The sequence below is a fragment of the Erinaceus europaeus genome, chromosome 19, assembly GCF_950295315.1.
Source record: "Erinaceus europaeus chromosome 19, mEriEur2.1, whole genome shotgun sequence".
Classification (NCBI taxonomy): domain Eukaryota; kingdom Metazoa; phylum Chordata; class Mammalia; order Eulipotyphla; family Erinaceidae; genus Erinaceus; species Erinaceus europaeus.
The window spans coordinates 9,791,886-9,802,551 of NC_080180.1; the positions used below are offsets into that span (position 1 = coordinate 9,791,886).

The 10,666-nt window shown below is 33.5% G+C and overlaps 1 pseudogene; it reads left to right on the forward strand.

Moving 5' to 3' along the window:
• Positions 1-7,070: 7,070 nt before the first annotated feature.
• Positions 7,071-7,185, forward strand: LOC132534810 (small nucleolar RNA SNORA26; annotated as a pseudogene).
• The last annotated feature ends 3,481 nt before the right edge of the window (positions 7,186-10,666 follow it).

A 10,666-nucleotide genomic window follows, 5' to 3' on the forward strand; every position in this document is an offset into this window, starting at 1 on the left:
ATTTCATAGCTACTAAAATAAGAATTTTATGTGCATATTTACATGTTAGTGATCAGGTAATAAACCTCTTGAGATTTTTTTTTCTTTACTCTATGATCCATCTACAAGACCTCATACCTTTATGGAATAAAACTATCTCAATCTCAAGAAGGAATAGAAAACTTGAAGGGGAATAGAAAGCCAACAAGGAGAATGAATTGTTACATCAAAACTCTTTCAGGAAAGAAAAGTCCAGGATAAGAAGTGTTTATAGGGAACTTCTGGTGGTCAAAGAATTAAGACTAAAGTCTATGGTTTGCAGCAAAAGCAGTTAAGAGAAAACACAAGAAAACAGAACAAAATACGACCTGTTGGTGCCATGTGTATTCAGTCCACATCGCTGATCTCTGCTGAGAGACTGGGAGGCAAACCTATAGGATTTGATTCCTGCTAATATTGTCAATTTTCTAAAAAATTTCATATGCAAGTAATCATACATGGCATCACTTCAAATCATAGAATATGGTGAGATTGTATGATACAAAGGCATTCACAGACTGTAGTCATCGTGGGAAACTGTTACATAAACTATCACTGGTGATTCTCACTAAAGATGAAGGTTTATGCCCCACAGGCACTGACTGCTCTCCCTTTCCACCACTTGTCCACCCTGTCCATGCACAGCAGTACTTGACAGCCTAACAGGTACACAGTAAGTTTAATTAAGAACAAAAGACAAATATACTTTTGTTTTACCTGCCATACGGTGAATGAAAAATTCAGTTTCTATGTAATATGCTAACTATAACATAAAACTAGTAACACGGGGGTCAGGCGGTGGCGCAGTGGGTTAAGTGCACATGGAGCAAAGCGCAAGGACCAGCATAAGGATCCCAGTTCTAGCCCCCGGCTCCCCTCCTGCAGAGGAGTCACTTCACAAGCAGTGAAGCAGGTCTGCAGGTGTCTATCTTTCTCTCCCCCTCTCTGTCTTCCCCTCCTCTCTCCATTTCTCTCTGTCCTGTCCAACAATGATAATAATAATGACCACAACGAGGCTACAACAAGGGCAACAAAAAGGGGGGAAAATGGCCTCCAGGAGCGGTGGATTCATGGTGCAGGCACCGAGCCCAGCAATAACCCTGGAGGAAAAAAAAAACAAAAACTAGTAACAGTGAGATAATAGTCATCCTCTAAAAACAATAAATACTTAGAGGTTTGGGAGATAGCAAAAGACTTTCAACCCTGAGGCACAGAATTCCCAAATTCAATCTGCAAAGCCATCATAAGCCAGATTTGATCAGTGCTCTAGTTACATAATACACTTTATAATCCATTAGTGACATCATGATGGAACACTGGCACTGGAAACTCTGTACATCTATTGCAATACACAGTATTATAATTATAGTCAACAAGAATGCATCTTGTGCTTGAAAGTTGTTGAGAGTAGGTCTGAAGTAGGCTCATTGTGAAATCAACTGACATGGAGGTGCTAGAATGATTACAGTACCAATAACTTTTCAGTATATAAAGTTACATTGTATACTTTAAGTTCAGTAATGTCCAGACCAGAGGTTCCACCTTCTGCACCACATGTTCCTGGGTTCATGCTCCCAGAAAGATAAAGAATTGGAAAGCTTTCAAGGGAGGAGATGGGGACTCTGGTGCTGGGAATTGTGTGGAACTGTACCCCTCTTATCCTGTGGTCTTGTCAATATTCTTTATTTTATAAATCAACTTTAAAAAGTAAATAAATTTACAAATGACTATATGTCCTCTATCTAACAAAATGAGACAAACTTCAAATGGAAACCTGAAAGTATTATTATAGTTAACCATATTATTAATATTTAAAGGCAATATATATTAGCCTTACATATGATATTATGACAAATAATATATGATGGTAAATAATATATGAATGGTAAACCAAATAAACTCCTATATATGCTAAAAAAACTAGGAGGTTAAGACATAGAAACACCCTTGCCTTATGATGAATAGACGATTTGTTTTCCTAGACTTTGTTACTTCTATGTACATCTCAGTTTTACCTTCCATAATTTCCTGTGTACAGAGTTAGGGCTCTAAGCTGACTTTTATTTCTGTATGGACTATCAGTTATTTCAACATCATATTTTGGTTCCCCAACGATTTTCTCACTTCTAACATCTAAATCTCTTAGTATTTGTGGATCTCTTTTGACACATTCCTAATTAACCATTGCATTGGTCTCGCTTTGAAGCATACTGCAATTATCTTAGAATTTTGTTTTGGCATAGTTTTCTGTCTAGAAGTTGTATCTTAAATCACTTTACCTTCATCAAAATTATTTAAGTTGTCACTTTCCCAACATCATTTTTACTTAACATTGCTCTAATGTAGGTCACAGGATACAATATAATAATACTAACTTTTTCCAACATGTTAAGTATTTGTGTGGTATGTATATTCTGATTTATTTAGCCTTCATACTTACTGCTTAAATCATATAAGTACCTCTTTTTTCATATGAGGAAATCTGAGTACTTACAAGTTATTTACTTGTCCAAGACTAGATCATTGACATGGCTGAGATGTAGTTACTCTCCCTCTGGAATTGGTGGGTAGGATTCATGTCATGACTAAAAAGTGTTGGCTAGCTATCGGCTATAGATTTAAATGTAAATGAAATACACTCACTTTGCAGTATATTTTCTCAATAGACCATTATAATTATTTGATAATAGTACTCTTGACCGAAAGAGAAATATGCACTTCAGTGTGTTTTACTCAGTAAAATACATGAGTATTCATCTTTTTAGGTCAGTGAATTTGGTGACCTTACCGCAAATTTGTAATGGAGCTTAACGTCATGTTTAGTATACTGTTGCTTCTCAAAGGTCAGTCTGTCCAATATACAATGTAACATTTTTTTGGAAGTTCCTATTTTGAAAAGACAATGCACTTGGCTTTGTTTTAAAAAAAAAATTGATGGAGAGTCCTAATCTTTACAGATATTCTGATAGGTTCCGAAGTGCAGCTTTGCTGATACTGCTTCTGTCTCTATTGATACAAAATACTTAATATAATAAACTTTTATCTACTTCATGGGAAATGATAGGAGGCAAATTTTACAGTTTTTTTTCTACTTGATGCTTACAGAACCTTTTAGCATTGACAAGTTAAGTTTATTTCAAATAAATTTAGAATTAGAGCTGATTTACTAGTTTTATATTGTGAACTATATAGCAATATATTTCAAGATAGTGATATATATTGCTGTTGCAACATAGAAACAGATTGCTTATTTTACTATGGCAGGATTTTTTTGCTTTAGGGAAGGGATATTAACTGCAATGAAAATCTGTTAAGGCTCTTTTTTCTATATTGAAAAGAAGTACTTATCCCAAGTTCTTTAAATGGAAATAGAAAAATCTCATAAACTTGTATAAAGATCAATCCTGGACACACATTCTGAACTTTGGGTGAGGTAATCTATCTGCCAGTATAATAACATGACCCTGTCTTGGGTGTATATACATGAGGGAGCCCAAGAGCCGATCAAAACCAAAATACAAGTCACATCAGGGACAGGAGAAATTGTTCAACTGGAGAGCATAGGACTTGCATGCCTGAGGCTCCACGTTCCATCTCTTGCATCAATGTATCAGGGTGGTGGGCTGGCCTATGTCTGTTTCTGTCTCTCATGGGGACATAAGTGCACATTTAAAACAAGATCGTTCCCGGGGTCTGGTGGTCATGCACCTGGATGAACACACATGTTGTAATTAGCAAAGATCTCGGTTCAAGCCTCTTGTCTATGTATGCGAGGGAGAAGTCATGCAAGCACTGAAACAATACTGCAGGTGTCTCTTTCCCTCTTCTTTCTCCATCCCCCTTTCTTCTCAATTTCTCCCCATCCAATAAATTAATTAATTAATAAAAAAAAAGATCATTCTTCTGAGTAATCCAGGTTTCTCTTTGTCACAAGATCATAATGCTTGAAGCACACTTCTGACTTTCTTGGCTCCTGATTCACAATCTGTATGTAACAAGTCACTACATGTATATATACTGAGAAGGCTTTGATTTCTATTTATAAAATGTAATATGTTTAACATATATAATATACACATATAATATATGTAGGTGTAAATAGTGGTGTACTGCAACAGCAGTATAGTAGCTGAATAACATATATAATATACACATATAATATATGTAGGTGTAAATAGTGGTGTACTGCAACAGCAGTATAGTAGCTGAATAACATATATAATATACACATATAATATATGTAGGTGTAAATAGTGGTGTACTGCAACAACAGTATAGTAGCTGAAAAATTCTTGTTAAATTTTCAAAGATTTGACAAGTCTGTATAAAGTTCAAATATGATTAAAAATTACACAATGGAACACTACTCAGTTACTAAGAATGCTGAAGTCTCCTTTGCCTCATCTCGGACAAGGCTTGAAGGAATCATGCTAAGTGAGATAATTCAGAAAGAGAAGGGTGACAACTGGATGTTCACTCTTATGTGTGAACTTACACAAGAACAGAAAGGGAAAATACAAAGTAAAACTTGACTGAGTGTGGGGTATTGCACTAAAGTAAAGGACTCTGACAAGGAGGGCAAGTGGGGTGGGCGTGGGGCTTATGGGTCCTGGTGCAGGATAGTGGGAAAGGACCTAAGGTTGGAATGAGAATGTTTTGCAGACACTGTCAGAGGGTACATCCAGAGATGAGAAGTTGTACCCATGTGTCAACAGTTGTACTCTGAACTATTATCCCATCCAATTAAAGAATTTAATTTTTATGACTACACAATTTGATGTTACTAAAAGCAATGATGACAACTACTCAGATCCAACAGTGTCTGAGAAGTTTCCTATGCGATCATGATCTTTTTTTTTTTTAAGTTACTTCTGCACATTGCATCTGGTGAAATACTAAACAAGACATGCTACTGCACATTTTTTTTCACTTCATATTCTGTATCATCATCATGATAGATTGCCATCAGCCACAGTGGAACTATTTACACCGTAACATTTGCTAAACATGGGCAAGAAGGTCTTAATTTATTACTTTACTCATCTCCTAGAGTTAGAAAATGTTGGGAAAATGCTATAATGTAGGCTAAACTTAAGAAGTAGAGGGAGGGGGTAGATAGCATAATGGTTATGCAAAGTGACGCTCATGCCTAAGGCCTGAAGTCTCAGGCTCAACCCCCCAGGCCGCCAGAAGCCAGAAGCCAGAGCTGAGCAGTGCTCTGATAAAAAAAAGAAAAAAATAGAAAAGAAAAAGTTGGCATATTCATCATCACTACATTTTGAATATCACACACAAGTATACATAGAAGAAATTATTCTTTTAAGAATTATTATTCTCTAATATCAAGAACACATATGAGCACAATATTTTCTACTATGAGATACTTATGTTTATCTTGTGTCAAATCTATTTTACATTTATGTTAACCAAAAATCTTTTAAAAATATTTATTTTATTTATTTATTCCCTTTTGTTGCCCTTGTTGTTTCATTGTTGTAGTTATTATTATTGTTGTTGTCATTGTTGGATAGGACAGAGAGAAATGGAGAGAGGAGGGGAAGACAGAGAGGAGGAGAGAAAGATAGACACCTGCAGACCTGCTTCACCCCCTGTGAAGCAACTCCCCTGCAGGTGGGGAGCCGGGGTTCGAACCGGGATCCTTATGCCGGTCCTTGTGTTTTGCACCACCTGCGCTTAACCCACTGCGCTAGCACCCGACTCCCCTGTTAACCAAATTTTTATCAACTAAATACTTATATCTAATTCAACAAGGAACCCATTCAGATGTGACTAAGGAAATCTTGAATATATGATTTTATTATTTCAGTCTCATTTTAAAGAAAACAAATTAACTGATATTCATGCAAACATTAATTGTCCATTTGTCATCTGAGAGACTTCTTTGTTTTTATTTGTGATTTGATTTTTGTCAAATCATGTTTAAATTGCAAATGTAAGTCTGTAACAGCAACAAGAAGTTGGCAAAAATCAATAAAAGCATTCTGTGAAAATCAATTTGGTATATGGAATCACAATAGACTATTGTATTTTTATTATTGTAAATTGTGCCTTATACACCTCTTATAAGTATAAAAATATTGTACATTAAGTTCATCTATTATTTTCAGAGAGATCATTGTTTAAGAATTTACCAACATACTATTAAAAATAATTCACTCAGCAAAGCCAACAATATTGAAAAGAAATATACAGTTTAGGAAATTAAAAATATTATAAAGAGACCTAATTATAGAAATTTGATATAAACACATGATATAAACATAAAATTTATGTCATGAAGCAGTAATGAGTTAACTTTTTTAAATGCTGGCAAAATAGAAATGTTAATTTCAAGAACACTTTATTTTCAGTGTTTCTCTTTCTAAGTTGGCTTTCACTGACCCCTGTATTTCCTGATAGTCAAACTGTAGAATAATTCCACCCACTGAGTGGGATCTGGGTTTAGAATCATCTTAGTGAATAAAATATTCCAAAAGGAATATGACATGTGCTGCCTCTTCTGAGATTTGATTAGAATAGCAGATTATCATCTGGTAACTGGCTTTTCTTGTCTTTCTCTGACAAAGCTCATTGCCAAGGTTTAAGTTGTACTTACAATATATACATAAATATGTACATAGGCCTCATATACATCACACACACACACACACACACACACACACACAAACACTTTCCTTGTATTGCTTCCATTTTAGAAAGAATGATGATTACAAGAGAAATAAGATATAATGGTCGTGTGTATGGTCTCACTTTTATTTTTTTAGTTAAAATGTTTTATTTATTTTAATAAGAGAAAGATATATAGAAACACAGCGACACAGAGAAAAAATAATCAAGAATTGCTCAACTGGTGATGGCAATTGAACCTGGGATCTTGGAACCTCAGGCTCAAAAGTCTTTTGTATAACCATTATGCTATCTCCTCAACCCTTCTGGTTTCACTTTCAATAAGCGTATCTTACTATGTTAATTATTTCCATTAATTAACAAGAGATAACTATCTTTTATTCGTGATATTTATGACCTCCCTCATGCCTTATTAAAGACTGTTGCAATGATTAAGAGACTAACACAGAAAGGTAAAGTAAATTTCCACAAAGCCCAAAAAAGACAGCAAAACTCTGAATCCTGTCTGGTGTCACAATTTAACCAGAAAAAAAAAAAAGGAGCAGAAATAAGAGGAAGAGAAAGGAGGAAGAGGAAGAGGAGGAGACGTAGGGGGATAGGGAGAAGAATAAGAGGAATCTAATAAACTCAATTAGCTTGACTGAGCGAAAATTTCCAATAGCATCAGTTAATTTTGGTATGTCAACATTTTGCTAGAATACTTCTATTAGTCAACTTTATCTGATGTCCACAGTAATAGCAAAATGACTTTATAGTAATAATTATCTCTAAATAATATTTTCTAATCTATAAAATTCATTACTCTGAAAATGTGTTTATTATTGCCATAAATATTTCTAGAAAGCCTTGTGTTTGAAGAATAATGAACTTTAGATTGATTTCTAAAACTGCTATATTTCCACTGCATTGTTAATTAGGTTATCTTTAACAAAATTTCCATTCTAGAAATGTATGATTTGCATGTATATTCATGTGGCCAAGGTTGCTTCTGAAAGAATTTCTTTCTAAATTCAGACATGTTTATGAAACTGCTTGTATCCACCAAGAGACCATAAGCAGACTATAATAAATAGAAACAATTTTAAATGCTCCATAAAAATGAAAATTGTCAAGTAGCAATTCTGTATATGGGATTAAGAACATTACATTAGGAAAATATAATTAGAGTTTTCTTAGCAATAATAATAATATGTGGATATAAAGGAATTTATATCTATACACAGTAATTTGTTCTAAGCTTTCGGTTAATAACCAGGGTATGACATATTGTGCTATTCATATCAATTCAAAGCTTAAAAAGCACAAGTTTTAGATGCCAATATTGAGAACAATTATTTTGGTGTTCCTTCATATAACAACTATTACAAGTAGTTTAAAGCCTGAAGAACAAGAGGGTTGGTGGAAGGATATTCAGGAGGGAAGTCTGTAAAAATGTGCTAGGTAGGGAGTGGTAGCAGATTTTGAAGAGGTGTGACATCACACTTAATAAAATATGTATAATCTTGAAATTCTGGTTACCTTGAAAACACATAAAATCCTGTTGATATATTTTTATGATACAATAAGGACAAAAGATACTTTTACTATTTATGTAAATTCAGTCTGCAACTCAATAAATAGTGTGGTCAGTGCCTGAATATAGGTTTTGGTCCATTTATTAGCAAGTTAGCTAAGACTGGATTCAGCCTATGCTAATCAAGACCAGTTGTGAGTGACAAAGCTATATAAATCCCAGTTCTTATTTTTTTATTCTCAGCCAGTATTTCTTGATAATATTGTGATGAACATATAAAACTTAAATAAGTACAATTCAATGTAAATTCTTATTAAAAACATGGAGACTATTTTTTCGATTCACTAAAAAATGCAAAATCCTATTATTAGCAATCACTGTTCTCAGAGGAGGAGGGAGAAAGACTGTGCAGGTAGTGCCTCATTCTCATCTCTGTTCTTGTAGTGCTTTGTACTTACTGAATGATAAAGCAAGATAGGCTTTGGGTTTTTGAATTCATCAGTTCAAAGCTTTTTAGCTTTATATTTTTCTTGAAGTTTAATTTTTCTAATTAACTGTAAATTATTGAAGTTCACAATGAATGTTTCCTCAAACAACTTGATCCACTTATATGCATCTATTCAAATCGAACACAATTTCAACAATTACAATGGTTAATATCACGATAGACCGTAACGATTTGATTTTTTTCCTATATATGTTAATTGATATTTTGTGTTCTTTATGCATGTCTTAGTGTTCTACAAGTATTAACTAATTAAATTTCAAAATATGACAAATAGCTCAGGAACTGATGCATCAGCTAGAACTTTGGACTTAAAGAAAGGAGTTCCTGGGTTATATCCCTTCTATTGCATGTGTCGAGTGACGCTCTGGTTCTCTCTTTCTACTTTCCTATACAAGTAAATAATTAATTAAAAATATAACTGTGAAGCAGTATTAGCTTCTCTATTCTTACATAAAGGGTATAAAAGTATCAATTTTTCCAAAATAAATAAAGATAGTAAACATTGAAAGCAAGGATTGGACTGCAGCTTCAGAACATCTAAATTACCTGGTCACAATAATCTATAGGAAATGTCTCAGAAAAAATTATCAAAAAAAATAACATTTAATATGCTATCTTTTTTTTTGTCATTACCCAGACTGACCCAAAGTGACTTTTATCAGACAGAAAACCACACAGAGACAAAGGGGGAGAGAGAGAGAGAGAGAGAAAGAGGAGAGAGAGAGAGAGAGAGAGCATAGCACCAAGGTCTTTCCCAGTGGGGTAGAGAACAGACTAACCCTGATTCACACACGACAAAGTAGGACCATTATCTAAATGTGCTTTCTTGCCAACTTCATTGCATTATTCTTTAGAAATTCCCTAAAACATGCTTCTAGAAAATAAAATGTTGAGATACTATTTTGAAAAATAGAAATAAAAAAATCATGTTGACTTCAATTTTGATATAAAAATAATATTTTAATTTCAGTCTCTTAGGACATACAATCTAACCTTTATTCTATTTAAAATATTATAGATGACATTAAAAGACAACATAAACTGGTGGAAAAACAAATTAGCTTTTTCCTTGTCTCTGTAGTTTATTGTCTGATCGATTTAAAAGGAGCTTTTCACTGTTTCCATGAAATGTTCTCAGGCTTGAAGTAACTAGGTCACTTAGAGGACTGTTGTAGCAGTACATTATTTGTGTCAATTCCCTTATGCATAAATTTATAAAGAAATATTTGTCTTAAAAAGGTTTTATGTATTTTTCTTTAATTTCCCCATGAATTCTAAATTTCCAGATAATTAGAAATATTAATTATAAATATATTAAAATTGATTAGTAATCTAATAATATAGGAATGATACTAAAATAAGTGCAAAGAGTTACAGAATTGCATGTCACTATTTTTTGAGAACATAGTTATGGTAAAATCATTTGAATTCATATCAGCGTAGACTCCAGTGTTGACACTGTCACTTTCCTCCTCTTTGCCTGACTTTTTCCATCTCTAAAATGGGCACAATAATGTTTCCCAACAAACATGTTACATATAAAAAGCTTAAAACTAGTGAGGGTGTACTTTGGTTTTGGCCATCATAATTATTTCTATTGCAACTTCAAGTCATTAATTTCTAATAATAAAAACCAATCTGGTGTTTCTTATGATTCTAGAAATAACTAATTCAAAAAAGAAGGATAAAGTAGTATAATGTTATATTATATCATTATTCAATCTAGTTAGTCTTTGCAATTTAAGGGTCTGTATGGGAAATATAAATTTGGTCCCGAGGAAGGAGATAAATTGGCAATACAGAGTGACAGAAGAACCTTGCAGTGTTGCAATTTTACATAAAACCCTGATTATTATTTGACATATTTAAGGCCTCATTCATGCTGCACAGAATTTCACTGCATTAGTAAATCATCATAATAGTAAAAATTAAAATTGTGCTCTAAATTAAAGTTTTAATTTTACTCAAGAAAAAAAATA